This window comes from Octopus bimaculoides, chromosome 8 (genome assembly GCF_046866305.1).
Source record: "Octopus bimaculoides isolate indiv1 chromosome 8, ASM4686630v1, whole genome shotgun sequence".
In the NCBI taxonomy this organism is placed as follows: domain Eukaryota; kingdom Metazoa; phylum Mollusca; class Cephalopoda; order Octopoda; family Octopodidae; genus Octopus; species Octopus bimaculoides.
Genome location: NC_142935.1, coordinates 73,824,783 through 73,842,090, shown reverse-complemented (window position 1 = coordinate 73,842,090; position 17,308 = coordinate 73,824,783).

Below are 17,308 nucleotides of genomic sequence, written 5' to 3'. Positions count from 1 at the left end.
CAGATTGCGTATTCGATTTGGACCACCAAGTGCTGCAGTTAGGTTCTGATATTTGTGAATCTTAAAATGTCTTTTGACGCCACCAATGGATTTTCAGACCTTCTGGCATACGTTGCATTGAAAGATGTGCGCAGACATATAGGCAACTTAGTTGGTGGCAGTTCGTTTTCCATGGGTTCGCAAATGAGATCTGAACCCAGCAAAAGAAAGGCATGGTCTATCACAAACTGTGCACACAAACGGTCATTGTGATTCACACATATATACATACACACACACGCAGACATGTATATATATATCTTAGATAAATACATACATACAGATAGATAGATAGATAGATAGATAGATAGATAGATAGATAGATAGATAGATAGATAGATATATAAGTAGGTATATAAATAAGGAGATAGATAGATTGATAAATAGATAGAAAGAGAGAGAGGGGGAAGAGAGAGAGAGATTGATAGTTGGATAGGTAGACGGTTAGATAGATAGATAGATAGATAGATAGATAGATAAATAGATAGATAGATAGATAGATAGATAGATAGATAGATAGATAGATAGATAGAGTAGAGAAGTGAAGATTAAAATAATATGTGTTGACAGATATGTGCACAAATAAATGCGCACATACCCCCACCCCGCACACACACAAGATAGATAGGCAAATGGATACACTAGAAATATGATCGGAGTTGCAAAAGGTAATCTTTATCCTAGGTTTAAAGAAGAAAATATAAATGCGTTTGTGTGAATACGTGTTTATACATGCGTGTATGCTTTTTGTCTGCTATTGAGGCATAAACTTGTGCATGTGTGAATGTGTCAATGTATATATTTGTGTATGTGTGCTTCTTCGAAAATTGCAATGTTTCGGTAGAACCTAATTACAAATCACAGATTATCCAAGGGGCTTTCAAATTTCTTCCGTCGTTTGCTGAGAAATTCTTCGGAAAAGTAATCACCATTTGCTTCCTGCCATAGTTTAACTTTGGGAAAGAAATTTTCTTTCTATCCGCCAAAAGTAGATCTGAGCCTTTTTTCATGCACAATACTATACATGATAGTTAATGGATGAACAAGTTTCGTAACAGCATCATTTTGTTCGCTCTCAAAGTATTATCCTTATCGTTTCGTGAAAGACTGCTTGGAATTGAAAAATTCTTTTAGAGGGAGTTCTAAGACCTAAAACAGACAGATTCTATGAAATGTATCAAATGAATGCATAAAAGAAACAGCAAAATAATAATAAAGTTTAAATGGAAAACTTTACAGGATACAAAAAAAGTATATTTTATTCTCATTTATTTCTATGTATGTATGTATGTATGTATGTATGTATGTATTCATGACTCTTTTGTTATTAATCATTTAAGTTCTTCCTCTGAAGGAGTTCTTTTCTTACATTACAAAGATACAAAGCTCCATCTTTGGAATGTATTTAATGAAAACAATGTCACATTTTAAACCTGAGAAAAGTCTTGCATATTTTTATTGTTCCGCTTGCCGATTGTATTTGTAATGTGCAAATTAGTTGGTTGATTTCTTTTTCTAAAATTCCAAGATTGCCCAGACTGGCACTTAAGCATTTGCTTACCAAACCAAGTGCTCCAGTTATTATTAGCATGGATGCAAATTTGTAATCCGGAATTTTCGAAGCAGTTGTCCATAGTTATCTTCTTTCTCTTCGATGTCCATAGAGATGTTCACATCAGCAGGACAACTGACCTCTATGACGGTGTATACATTTTTTGTCTGTCTCGGACAACAATAACCCGGGCTGTTATGCTTACACTTGACATGTTTTGATGAGAATGTTCCACCAGTATTCCTAGTACTGGTATTTGTGTACGTATTCAGTAACAGGGGCTTCTCTATATTTATTCCAGGACAGTCTTTATTTCCGGATGGCATTGCATATTGTTTTTGCAGCAACATTATGTCGCACATGGAGGTAGTTCCTTAACCTTTTTCGGCAGCTGCTAATCTCATATGTGATATCTTACACAGAAATATGAGATAATCTACATTTACGGTTGCATCTTGGAACACCAAGGACTTCACTGTCTCTATTGTTGATTAAGTATTTAGTAGCAATCTCCTGTTCTTTGACTGCAAATGCATAACCTTCAAAGTGTAGCGGTCACGAGTCCAAGTGTGGCTTCGCTTCATGTCAATGTTACTATTTTCTTCAAGTCTACGTAAAACATATCCATGCATAGCCTTTTTGAGTAAGCTGAACGTTTCACTTCCAGGTCTTCTTTGAAGTATGCTTGTCCGGCTGATTTGGGGTTGTTTGAGAAGTCATCAAGGAGAGAGTACTTCCTGAGGAGTTCAGTTCTAACACGTAGGATATTGTTTCCTTCACTTTTCAACCCTATGTTAATGCATTTATTTTTGCTGCTGTTGTTTAGCAAGCACTGTCTGAGAGAGATTGTGCGACATTTGAAAACTGTCTGCACTGATCTCAAGCCCCTATCTCCTTTATCTCTTCTTAGGTAGAGCCTATCGATATCACTAATTTTGTAGAGATTTGTATGTATGTATGAAGGTAGGTAGGTAGGTAGGTAGGTAGGTAGGTAGGTCAGGACAGATAGATAGATAGATAGATAGATAGATAGATAGATAGATAGATAGATAGATAGATAGATAGATAGGCAAGAACACTTTTGTTGCATTGATACCAACGATTGGTATTACCTAATTCGGGTATGCTGAATTCAAATATGAAGTTATTTTTTCTTTGTAAGCTCTAGTATTTTTGCAGTTAGTGTGTGTGTTTTTTTTAATATTTTCTAAATTTCAAATATTTCCAAAGATATGATGTTATCCATCTGATAATTTTCTAGTTATACTATCTTCAAGCTAGGTGGAAAATATCAACTCTCTACGCATTGAGATTCTAACTTTATTCATATATACACTACTATAAAAATTAGGCCATAAAAATAATGTTGGTTATTCCCATGCTGAGTAAAATAATTGTTATCATGTGCCAGTTTATTTCACCATCTACTTTTCTGTTGAAAATATATATCATATACAAATGATAAGTGTACATAGTTGAGAAACTCATTAGGATGGAATATAAAACACAAATAAATCTTATTCAGGAAAGAGTTTGCGCTTGGAACTCTTGCGAGTGTAGACTTTCTTAGGGAAATCTTGTTTAACGCTCTTGCAGTAGTCTGCCAACAGGTTTTTGTCCCATCGCTTTTGGTAATGCTCTTTCATGGTCCTGAGGACTTGGTGGAAGCGCTTTCCTTGTTTATCACTTACATCTCCAAGGTTTTCAGGGAATTGATCAAGGTGACTATGCAGAAGATACAGTTTAACGCTCATGTTACACCAAACATCATGGAAAGCTGACAACATATTATTTACAAGAATTTCAGTCACCTACTTTTCTGTTTCCAAGAAATGTTTTTATCACTGCTACAAATGGCAGCCATGTTGCTCTTTCCTTGTCATTCATCTTTCCGACAAATTCCTTATCATGTACAATGGCACGTATCTGAGGTCCTTCATACACACCTGATTTGATCTCTTCGAATGACAGACCAAACTACTCCAGCTGGTCTCTCAGTGTGTTTGCAAGAATACAATGAAATGAAAATTGTTACTGGCTAACTAAAATATCGTTTCTACTATAGGCACAAGGCCTGAAGTTTTGGGGGACGGAGCAAGTCGATTACATCAACCCCAGTACTCAATTGGTATTTAATTTATCGACCCTGAAAGGATGAAAGGCAAAGTCGTCCTCGGAGGAATTTGAACTCAGAACGTAGCGGCAGACGAAATACCGCTAAGCATTTAGCCCGACGTGCTAAATGCTTAGCGGTATTTCGTCTGCCGCTACGTTCTGAGTTCAAATTCCTCCGAGGACGACTTTGCCTTTCATCCTTTCAGGGTCGATAAATTAAATACCAATTGAGTACTGGGGTTGATGTAATCGACTTGCTCCGTCCCCCAAAACTTCAGGCCTTGTGCCTATAGTAGAAACGATATTTTAGTTAGCCAGTAACAAATTTCATGTCATTGTATTCTTGCAAACACACTGAGAGACCAACTGGAGTAGTTTCACAGACATTGTCATTGTGTAGGAAACACACATTAGGTTGCGCTTACAACTGTCTAGAAATAGTTTCCAGTCAGCTGAATTCTACGAAGGAATTCCTAATTCCTGGAGAATACTAGGAATATCGTGGCGGTAAACAAAGTGTGTCTCTTCTGTAAATCTGGTCTTGTTTTCGAAAATAAGAAACTGTTTTTTCTTTTCTTTTTTTTTTTTTGCTGCCTGGATACTAGAACTTCAGCTGCAGTCTTGAAGAGTCCCCATTCACTCACTAAATCATTCAGTTCCGTTTGGCTAAACTGTTGAAGAGTTGATTTATTGGTACCATAACAAGGGTCTTGGAAGTAATTTCATGATCTTCGTTATCATCCTCATACTCTTGGCTTTGGAAGAGGTAGGCCCAAAGAAAACTGGAATCAGGAGTGTCTCAGAGTGCACAATAGATCTTTAAGCAAATGGCTAATTAATTTCCTTCACAAGAATTTAAGAACTTGGTGCCACATCATATCTTGTATCTTGGCCGTAGTTATAAAAACCGTAGTAACCATCCCGACGTTGTTTAACATGTCTATTCCACCTACCAGCGATTAATAACGACGAGATTTTCGTCTGTTATGAAGTGGTTTGCAAGGAAACTTCATGGAAACTGTCTCTTTATTTCTCTATCAGTCTTGGTTGAGGCGCGGAGACAGAGAGCACCGTTGCTGTTGTGTTGCATATAAGTATACTAAACTTTAATCTGCCATATATGTTTCGATTACATAAATTACACGATCCATTTTTCGTTTAGTTACCAAATGAACTTATCGCAACAGAGTAATAGAAGTTGGGACTAAATTTTCAAGAATAACTGAGACGGTGAGAAGATGAGTATATTTAGCAGTCTCATTAGAAGCATTTTTCTACATGTACGAGAAAGATATATTTATTCATCACTGTAGAAACAATTTATGAATAGAGTTTGTGTGTGTGTGTTTGTGTGTGTGTGTGTGTGTGTGTGTGTGTGTGTGTGTGTGTGTGTGTGTGTGTGTATGTATGTGTATGTATGTATGGATGGATGTATGTATGTATGTATGTATGTATGTATGTATGGAAGATTTTTCTTTGAGTTCAATTTACGTTCTTCTTGAGAGAGTTCAAGCCGGTTGGTAACAAAGCAACAAGTATTTTTGAGTTAAATGAATTCCCGGTGCTTGTAAATAAGTGGTTGAGTTGGTATGTTGGTTGGTTGAAATGTTGTTGATGCAGACGCCCAAGTGTGTGCATCTGTTTACATAAAAATCTTACATGGAGAATTTTTGCAATGTCTTTTATATTCCTCACTTGATTGTGTAGGATCGTGAGAACATGTCCGTTTAGTGGTGGCAGTTATTGTTGTGTTCATTTTGGTTGTGTTTCTTATTGTTCACAGACTCTTCGCAGAAAAAAATTACTGTGTTGTCATTTGTGCATTTCGGCTGAGTGATTTTGTTTGGAAAAATAACATATTTCTTTTCAACCAATGTAGCTTGCTGGCATAATTTTTTTGCTGAAAAAGTTGAGAACGTTCGGTATTTCTTATCCCAATATACTTTAAGTCTCTTCATGTAGGGATGTTATCGAGGGATGTTATCTAGCCTTTCTTTAAAACTGGTATAGGCCTTGGTTCAGTTCAAAATTCCGCTGGAATTTTTCTCGATAGTTCCGCGATCTGCAATAGCTGACTCCGGATTCTTTCTTCGCCATAGTATATATACAGTAATGTTTCCACGTGATATATATTTCACTGAATAATTACTGTTGCAATCTTTTCAAAAATGGTTGTTTCTCTGCATTTACTCAAAGAAAATAGCCATTTCTCTTACTAGGCTTGCATTAATGGCAAAAATTACAGGGCATTATATTCATTATCCGTAGGAATGAATAGTTCTCTATGCCAACGTATCTATATTCGACACCATGATTGTTTGTTTATGTATGTATGTATGCGTTTGTATGTATTTCTCTCTCTCTCTCTCTCTCTCTCTCTCTCTCTCTCTGTATATATATATGTATATATATATATATATATATATATATATATATATATATATATATATATATATATATATATATATATATACGTCCTTTGAGAGGACGTAAGAACTACTGTGTAGTAACGTCCACCCAACAATGTTTGTTTCTGTGTGTGTGTTTAAATTCTGTGTGCGCGTGTTGTTGTGCTGTGCTGTGTGTGTGTATATTTTTATATGTATTTCTTTATATATATATATTTTTTTTTTTAATATTTACTTTTTATATATTTTTATATATTTACTTTTTATGTATCTTTATGTGTTTTTACACATCGTATTTATGTGTTTTTTACACATCGTTTTTATATATATTTTATATTTTATATGTATCTCCATTGCATTTACTTTTCTCCTTTCATATCTACATCTTTTATATTGACTTTTCTATGTATTTTCTATGTACTGATTATATTCTGGGGTTTTTTTTTTTGGGGGGGGGGGGGTTATGTGGGGTAGATGAGGCCCATTAGCCAAGTGAAGGCAACTCTTCTAGGAGAAGGACACTCCGACATAAAACCAGGTCCATGACTTCTGTGGGAGCAGATTGGGCTCTTAAAATTTTTTTTTTTTTATGAGGTCGTGGTTAGGACAACCAGTATAGGAGAATAAAACTCCGAATTCAAATTGATCTACCACTGCTGGCTTGCAGTCTCCTTTTGAGGAAAAGCCTAGGAGAGGATACTCTGATATAAAACCTGCAGTCAACTTAGTACTAGTCATCTTGCTCTCGCTTGTCACTGGATTATACTATTTTGACCTAGAGAGTAGCAAAGGTGTTGTACAAGCGTTTGTCACTAAAATCCAATGAAGTACATATGTCCCCAACAAGACAAAACACTGTCAAATCACAGTGATCTTAGTATGACCCGAGAAAAAATTAGGGAAAAGAGAGAGAGAGAGAGAGAGAGAGAGAGAGAGAGAGAGAGAGAGAGAGAGAGAGAGAGAGGCGGGGAAAGGATGGATGGGGGGTGGAAGGAAAAAGGAGTGAGAAGGGCAAGAGAGGAGAGGAAGAAAGAAGAAAGGAGGAGAGAAAAGTCCTGTGGCGATGGAGGAGTGGCGACGTATGCAGACTTGACCGGTTGGAAGCATACAGTTACAAGTCTGCACATAAGGCGGCAGGGTTCTTATCTTAACATCGCTAACATGTCTTCATGGACAGGGGCTGTTTTCGGTGGAGAATCCTGTGTCTGAGCAACCCTTTTAAGGAGAAGACTGCTCACCTGGATATACTGGGAAGGTGCTAGAAAAGGTGCATTAAAAATTGTCTGTCCACACTCTGCTGGTTAGTTTACTGCAGTTAACGGTGGTTCAATATAGCAGGAACGAACTAAGAAATATAAGCAATAATAAAAAGTATGCGAGGAAAAAGGTTTTACTTAACTTGGCATGCTGGAATGTGAGAACTCTCTTGGATCGAGCGGATAGGCCTGAAAGAAGAACAGCTCTAGTAACTAAGGAGCTGAGACGTCTTAATGTTGATATTGCAGCTCTATCTGAAACAAGATGTTCAGGTGAAGATCATCTTGTTGAAAGAGCAATCGGCTTCAGTGTTCTGGGTTGGGAGGCCAAAGGGAGAGAAAAGGGAGGGTGGTGTTGGGTTTGTAATTAGAAGTAATTTACTGAAAGACCTAGAACAACCACAAAGTATAAATGACCGCATGATGAAACTCCGGATCCCTCTCTCTTGTGGACGCTTTGTGACTGTTTTCTCCATCTATTCTCCCACACTCTCAGCAAATGAAGAAAATATCCATGCATTCTATGAGGAACTTAGAAGTAGTATCCTCTCAGACCCTCTGAATGAGAAGTTGGTTGTGCTCGGCGACTTCAATGCACGCGTTGGCAGGGACAATAGTGCTTGGAATGTACTTGGGCGGTATGGAATAGGTAAGGTGAACAAAAATGGTTTACACCTGCTACAAATGTGCTCTGAACTAGGGTTGGCTGTTGGGAACACATTTTTTCACCATAAGCTGAAACATAAAGTCATCTGGATTCATCCAAGATCAAAGCAAGGTCACATGATTGACCTTGTATTAACTCGGAAATCTGACCTACAGGATTTGTAGTCTCAGAGTATTGCGAGGAGCTGATTGTGATACTGATCACAAAATGGTTAGGGCTAAGTTCAAATTCAGGGTTCGTACAAGAAAGCGCAGTGCAGGTGTGCGAGTCCCCCCAAAAATTGATGTAGGACAACTTAAACAGCCACAGGTCTCACAGCTATTTCGGGATAGATGCAGTAATATTTATTTTGAAGGTTCATGGAAATTTTTTCGAGAAGGATTATATAAGGCTGGAGTGGATGTGCTGGGTTTTAAGAGGAGACAACATAGAGATTGGTTTGACTCCAATGATGCAATGGTAAATGAGCTACTGGCAACAAAGAGGTTTACTTATGAAAAACTTCTTAACCCAAACATTAAGGGCAAAGAAAAACTAGAAAAGGTATACAGAGCGCAGAAAGCAGAACTGCAAAAGGAATTAAGGAGGCTCAAAGATACCTGGTGGAGTAATTTGTCTGAGGAAATACAGGCATCTTATGAAAGGAAAGACATTAAAAACTTGTACGGCTTATTGCGACAAGCTTTTGGACCGCAGTCCTCAACGTATGTTCCCTTGAAATCAAAAGATGGAAATGAGGTTATTAAGGATCCTCCTGGAATAATGAGCAGATGGAGGGAGAATTTTGCGGAACTTTTCCATAATCCATCTGTAGTGAACATGGATGTCATAAATAATATCCCCCAAAGAATGATAATGCAACACATGGACGATGCGCCTTCCATTGAAGAAGTAAAACTGGCAATACGGAAACTGAGATCCAACAAAGCTCCTGGGTTGGATGGTATTCCAGCTGAAATTTTGAAAGCAGGTGGGGATCACATCTCCTCCGAAATTCATAGCCTGTTGTGTCAAGTTTGGACTGAGTCTTCTGTGCCACAGGAATGGATAAACGGCATTCTAATCCCTATATACAAAGGTAAGGGACCCAAATCAGTGTGTGGTAATTCCAGAGGAATAACTCTCCTGGCACATACTGGGAAGATACTTTCGAGGATCATGTTAGAACGTCTCGTGGAGAATGTGTGTCCACATGTGATTCCTGAGGAACAGTGTGGTTTCAGACCCGAGCGGGGAACAATGGATATGATATTTTCTGCAAGGCAGGTTCAGGAGAAATGTTTAGAGGAACAAATGCCACTATACCAGGTTTTTATAGATCTAACTAAGGCATTTGACACGGTAAACAGGGACGCACTGTGGATTGTTTTGTGCAAACTTGGTTGCCTGACACATTTTGTGAGCTTCTTCGAGAAATTGCACAGCAACATGAAAGCTCAGGTAGTTTTTAATGGTAATCTATCTGATGAATTTTCAGTGGACAACGGTGTAAAACAGGGAGATATTCCTGCCCCTACACTTTTCTCTATATATTTTGCCACATTGCTTTGGTATGCATTTGAGGATTGTAACAGGGGAATCGGAATCAGATTCCGGACATCTGATAGCATATTTAATCTGGTGGTGGTGGTGGTGGTGGTGGCAGTGGTGGTAGCAGTGGCGATGGTGAGTGCATAGTGAAATGTAATTTTTTTAAACTAAATTTTTCTTATCTCACCTACAAATTGAAATGTGTATTGGTTCTGACTCATCACCTTGGATTGCAAGTTACCAACGATATGGTTTTCAGAGTATGCCATGTTGCATTAAATTGTTAGCTCCTTGAAATTGTGACTCCTATATTTTACATATAAAATAATTTGCTTCACAATAATTTTTTGGTTTTCTAGATATGAAATGACCACTTAAATTTTAAATTGTAATTATTTGAGTTTATGGGGGAAATGGAAAAATTAGAGCGAATATTTATTTTATGAGTGCTATGTATTAAGTCTATGAAAATGTGCATAAAGTATATAAGGTATATATATATGAAGTGCATTAAGTAATCGTATTTCAATTTCTTTTACTTTTCAATGTGTAGCACATGAGCAACTATTTTTCCATAGAGACACAACACAGGATATTAAGCTACCTCTTCAGATTAAAAGAAATCCATGTTAAAGATAATCCCTCGGCGTAAAGTTTGAAGAACGCAAAGTAATTTTGCGTTTGTGAAACATTGCGTAGAGGGATTGTACGAATGTATGTATGACTCTATACATGTGTTCATGTGTATGTGTGTGTTCCAGTGCATATAGAACTTAAAATGATATAGTATGGCTGAAAATAGGTATGCAGTTGGTCAGATATCATACATACATTATCGATATCATACATACATTCATATATTCATACATACATAGGTACATACATACTCATAAATCCACATATACTGCCAACGAAGATAAACCTGATATAGGCACAAAGTCTAATGAAATTCTAGGAAATTTCCAGATGATGATATAACAGAAAGTAAGCCACAAAGAAATCCGAGGCAATCTTCAGTAACTTAATTACGCAAGAAGCATAACTGTACTGTGTGAATGCACGTGTGTGTATGTTTGTGTTTGCGCGCGCGCGCGTTCCAGTGCATATAGGTCTTAAATTAACGTAGTGTGACACGAAAACGAGTATGTGGTTGGTCACAGAATTTATCGATATCTCTGCGTTATAAATACCCATTCGTCATAGCAGTGATAAGTGGACGTCGTATTCTATTGTGAGGATGTGTTTAATGTCATCAAAGCTTAGTTATCTGAGAAAATAGACCAAGCCTAAAAAAAGAAAAAAACACGAAAGGAGTAATAATACCCGCACCCACAAATTCCAAAGCATTCCGCCAACTGACGGCTAAGGCCAGGAAAAAAATAATGATACGGGTACAAGCAGTGTAATATACAAAGCATTATACACACACATGATACACATACACATACCTAGCTCAGACACATACATAGAGCTACAGATGTAAACGCATGGGCAGATAGGATTACATAGCTCAGAAAGACAAAGTGGAATAGACAGGAGTAGATACACGAGGAACAGAAAGTCACTGAAGACGTCACAGAATGCGCGACAAAAGAACTGTGATAATAAGGCTAAAGTAAAGATCAAAGAAATAGTGCGTGTGTTTGACAAAAACAGAAAATGACAATCCCCAAATATTAACAATATACATATATATATGTATGTATGTATGTATGTATGCATGTATGTATGTATGTATGTATGTATGTATGTATGCATGTATGTATATGTGTATGTATGTATGTGTGTATATAGTAAGTATACAGCTACTATATATGACAAACGGTAGACAATGTACGATAAAAAGAGTTTATTAAGCATCATAGCGAAATGAATGGAAATTTCGATAAACTGACATTTACCATACAACTCACGGTTTATGTAACTAAAGATATTAAAAATACAATGCTGGATAGCGGACTTTCAAAGCAGTTGTTGACCCTAAAGGTTAGCATTCACAGAACGACCACCTGTTATAAGATCAATGCGCAACACATCCTCCAAAAGAGACAACATAACCTTCTTTTGAAACCGCCCTTGTTTGACGACAGGTTCTGAAGCCTGTCCGGAACGAAGCCACTGATTTCTCTTTTTAGGATTTCGTAAATAGATCCATTTTTCATCTCAAGTTACAATTCAACACAAAGAAGGAAATCCCGAGGGTTTACCATCAGTTGTTTGCAAATGTTCTCAAGTCGTTGAGCTCGGTCATTGGACAGTTCATGAGGTCAGTTCACAAGGCCGAGCTTATGGAGGTGTTGATTGGTTGCTGTTTTATGAAAAAACAATTTCTGCCGACAGTCTACGAGTGATTGGTTGTTGCTCAACTATTTCAAGCAATGCTTCATCTCTCGCATTAAGTTTTCTTGGCCTTGATTTTTCTTTGTAACTGGTATCACCTACTTTGAACCGATATTGTGCCACACGTTCGGTGGCAGTTGCTGAGCCTTCCACATGATTAATTTTTTTTGCTGTGCTTTTTTCCACAAGTAGCGTAAAATGGTACCAATAGCAATTTATTCCTCACTCATTATCAAAGCTATAAAATAAAGACTAAGAAATTAATGTTTACATGTTATCGACTCCGAAAGGATGAATGGTAAAATTGACCTCAGTGGAATTCTAACTCAGACTGTATAACCGGAAGCAATTTGTCAGACTGTATAACCGCTAAGCAATTTGTCCGGCGTGCTAACGATTTTACAAGCTCACCGCCTTCATATATGTATATATACCCATACATACGCACATATGCATTCACACGTGTAATCTTTTCGCTAAAATAAATATCAGTTAAATATGTGTTGCATCGATTTATTTTTGCAACTGCAATATCAATATGAGCAACTTTAATAGCAATAAAACAACCACATTGAGTTACCATTCTGCAATTGACAACTATATACTGCCAGGAATAATATAAAACTCTAGGCAAGCCCAAATATTTGAAACTAAGGTAAGAAGTAAACTTTTAACTAAAACTAAATTACTTTTCGTGTTTTGGGCAAAATATCAAGAGGAATCGATTGCCTGTTCTGCAGAGATTTATAAGAGAACCACATTGGCATATGTTCAAGGTTACGCATTTCAATGTTTTCACAAATATGGAGGTGTGATTTTCATCTTTAGTTAACCAATGGAAATATAACATTCCTGATTTAATTATCTATCCTATAAAATATTAAAGTTCTGGACTGAATGATCATATTCATTCGTGCACGCACACACACATATACATTCTAAGCCCCACTGCCTAATATAAATACATATATGTGTGTGTGTATGTATGTATATATATATATATATATATATATATATATATATATATATATATATATATATATACATATTTACACTAGCAGAGATACCCGGCGTTGCCCGTGTTACATGCAAATGAAGGATGAGACTTTTCTCTTATATTTTGTGTAGGGAACTGGAATACATATCATTCGAATTTCATCAAAATTGCACATGAGGGTTTTTTCCCTCTTTACATACCCTAAAAATAATTCTAATCATGAGACATGTATCTCATACTATTGATCTTTATGCGCATATTCCAGAATTTCAGTCTTCTGGAACCTGTAAAAAGGATTTTGCTCTTGAAAAATGGAGTTCATGGAGCTCTAAAATGTGGGAATGAAGGCCCCTATTAGGGGTGGGTGTGTTAATGTCAACCAGAGAAGTTGAATTGTTGGGAATGTTTTTAACTTTGGTCTTATAGCATGCCTGTACATATGTGAGAGTATAGTTTCACTTTAATAGTTTCGGTATGGAATCGAAAGTATTAAAGTGAAGGTATTTGAAATTACAGTAGCGACATGTTATTGTTTCACTTTTAACGTGTAATACTGAAATAGTGGAATAGTTTCAGTGTTAAAGTGAAAGTATCTGACATTACAGTAGAGTGATGTTATTGTTTCATTTTTGACACATAATACTGAAATAGTGGAGGAGATAAGATATTGCTGTGGGCTCGAACTATGCAAGAAGTTAAAAATTGTTTTGGCCTAAGACACTACATGGACCCTAAGTAAGGCATGTGTTAATTTGGAATGAAATTGGCTGTGTAGTTCTCGAGTTTTAGGGATTCACACAGACACACATTCTCATATTTATATATCTGATATCTATGCGCACATTCCAAAATTCCAGTGTTATAGACCCTGTAGAAAGGATTTTGCTCCTGAAAAATGGAGCTCATGGAGCTGAAAAATGTGGGAGTTAAGGCCCCTATTGGGGGTGGGGGTGTTAATGTCAACCAGAGAAGTTGAATTTTGGGGAATGTTTTTAACTTGGGTGTAATATGTATTGTTTGAATTTCTTTGAAATAGGAAATATATGTATGTTCACTGGGTTTGTAAAAGAGAGCAAAGCTACAGGAAACCAAAAGACGAATGATCACGATAATCAGTCAGTTACCCTAGCCTAGTCGTTACTACACCCCGATGTAGGATTCCTCACCATACAGGTGACAGGTTAGCTGTAAGATGCATTACGGATCTATAGCAATTGGAAGGGCATGACCCAATTGAAATAACAACGTGTGACGCTTGGAGTAAAGGGAAATGAAAGTGTCGCCTCTGGAGTTTGCAAATGACCACTATACCGATAGGTAACTGGGCAGAAAAAAATTATCAATTAATAAATGTCTTAGAACAACCAGTCACTCATCTGGGAAGGCCTTGAAATCAATGTTACCAACTGGGGATTATGTGTGACCCAGTGATAATATAAAGACTCAAAGGAGGTCTGCAACGAAATAATTTTACTCAACACTTTGCAAGTGAATCAGTGGAGGCAAAGATGCGTCTCATTTACTTGACAATTTATGCACCACATTGCAGAAATCACAATGTAACTATATCTGAAAGGATAGTCTTACACTGTTGTACCGTTGAATTAAAAATAATGCTCATCTGTTATGTTCGGGTGATCCTATAGCTTCCAATAGTACAACTGTATTCGTCCTTGCTTAGGAAAAATGATTAAATTGTCGGTGTGAAGTCCCCGTGAAGGGGTCTTTGTAACTTCTAAGAAGAAGAAATTTTAGTAATATTACTTTATTTGTGTGTAATATGTATGGTTAAAATTTCATCAACATCAAAAATATATGAATTTTCATAGGGGTTATGGCCGTTCTGCATAGAATATAATTTCCAAATTTCATAAAGATCCATTCAGTACTTTTGACGTAGTTTTGGATAAAAAACAAATGACTAATGTGAGTGTTTGTGTGCATGTGTATGTGTGTGTGTGTAGGAGTGTATATATGTATAGATATTTGTATGCATGTATATATGTGCACATATTACATGTACATCTATATATATATACATCTACACATATCTATACATGTATGCATATAGATGTATATTTATCTATATATATATATATATATATATATATATATATATATATATATACGTGTACATATACATCTATATGTATACATGAATACATATACATCTCTCTCTCTCTCTCTCTCTCTCTCTCTCTATATATATATATATATATATATATATATATATATATATAATAATAATAATATTATTAGGGACAAAATCCAAAATTACAGGTAAAAAACTCAATTAAAATCAATTTATAAAAAATTAAATTGAGCCTTATAGATAAAGTATATATAAAATATATATAGTTTTAGGGAAAATAACCAATTTTCATATTTATATATATATATATATATACATGTATATATATACATGTATATGGATACATTTGTGCAGGTATATATATGCATGTATGTATGTACGTATGTATGCCTGTATATATGTGAGAGTATAGTTTCACTGTAGTAGATTCACAATGAAAATGAAACCATTAAAGTGAAAGTATCTGTCATTACAGTATCGAAATGTGATTGTTTCAGTTTTGATACTGAAATAGTGGAAATGTTTCATTTTTAAAGTAAAAGTATTTGACATGAGTGTTTTTGTTACACTTTTGACACGTAATACTTAAATAGTGGAGGATATATGATGTTGCTATGGGCTCGAACTATGCAAGAAGTTACATTTTTTTTGACTAAAACACAACCGGGACCCTACGTAAGGCATGTGTAAAATTTGAATGAAATTGGTTGTGTAGTTCTCGAGTTTTAGGAATTCACACACACACACACACAGACACACACAGACACACAGAGACAAACATTCTCATTTATATATATATATATGTGTGTGTGTGTGTGTGTGTGTGTGTGTGTGTGTGTGTGTGTGTGTGTGTGTACATATATGTATATGTATACATACACACACACATTTATATATATATATTTATAATTGCATATATGTGTGTGTATTGATAAATAGATTGGAAGATAAAGACAGACAGATAGATGGACAGACAGGCAGACAGACTGACAGACAGACGTACAGACATACAGACGGACAGTCAGACAGACAGACAGACAGATAGACAGACAGATAGATAGATAGATAGATAGATAGATAGATAGATAGATAGATAGATAGATAGATAGAGAAAGAGATAGATAGATAGATAGATAGATAGATAGATAGATAGATAGATAGATAGATAGATAGATAGATAGATAGATAGATAGACTGAAGTATAGACATTACATAGATATATAGATGTATGCGTTCATACGTGTATGCATGTGTGTATGTTTGTATGAATATGTGTTTTGCGTGTATTTACGTTTGTTTGTGTGTGTGCGTGCGTGCGTGCGTGCGTGAGTGTGTGTGTGTGTGTGTGTGTGTGTGTGTGTGTGTGTGTGTGTGTGTGTGTGTGTGTGTGTACATAGCTCAAATATCTAAATACATTGTAAAGTGTAACTGATGTGGCAGATGAAAACGAAGGAGTGTAATTAATAATGAAAAAAGCAGACAACCTGAGAATAGTTTACAAAAGTACAAATACCATTGTTATATTGTTAAATATTTAATATGATTCCTCTTTGCCGCCAATACGACAACAGTATTGTCGGGAATGCTTTTGACCAAATCTCTGCAGCAATCTGGGTTACCTCCAGTGTGAAGACCTGAGTATTTTCTTCTATTTTTTTTAAATGCGAAGTTGATAAAGCATTATAAACTGAAATTTCGTTTATTTTTAATGATTCCAAAAATTTTGATAGGATTTAGGCCAGGAGATGATCCTGACTATTTACTCTGTAGAGTAAATATCATTACCTGTAAGGCGGTTTTTTACGCATTTCCCCCTGATGCCTGATCCTGCCGGAAAATGGTGCAATTGTTGATGAACCTTATGGAAAGGAAACTTCTCCGAAATATCTAAATAGATTTAGAGTTTATTGTTTTACCTTAATATATTATCCAAATATTGTCTCTCCTCTTTGCAGGAATAACCACTATTTTATATTAGAAAGGCTTCACTATTGCTTACCTGTACTTAAGATTGTGGCTTGAGTTTGGTGGACAACTAACAAAAGGAGTTCAGATCATTAATGCATAATGAGCTAGATAGATTTAAGAAAGATCTATCTAGTTCATATCCACTTATATTTCCCCTTATGTAGAGACCATCGTCTTCACAAAATATCAGTAAGAGCTTATAGGCAAAAGGCCTAGATCATGAATATCAATAGGTTCCTATTATTGAGCAGCATTACGTGCAACCATACAAACATTAAATAGATAATTTTTAATTGTTATTGGATGAAATGAAATTACCTGACACTAATGTAACTACAGTTGAC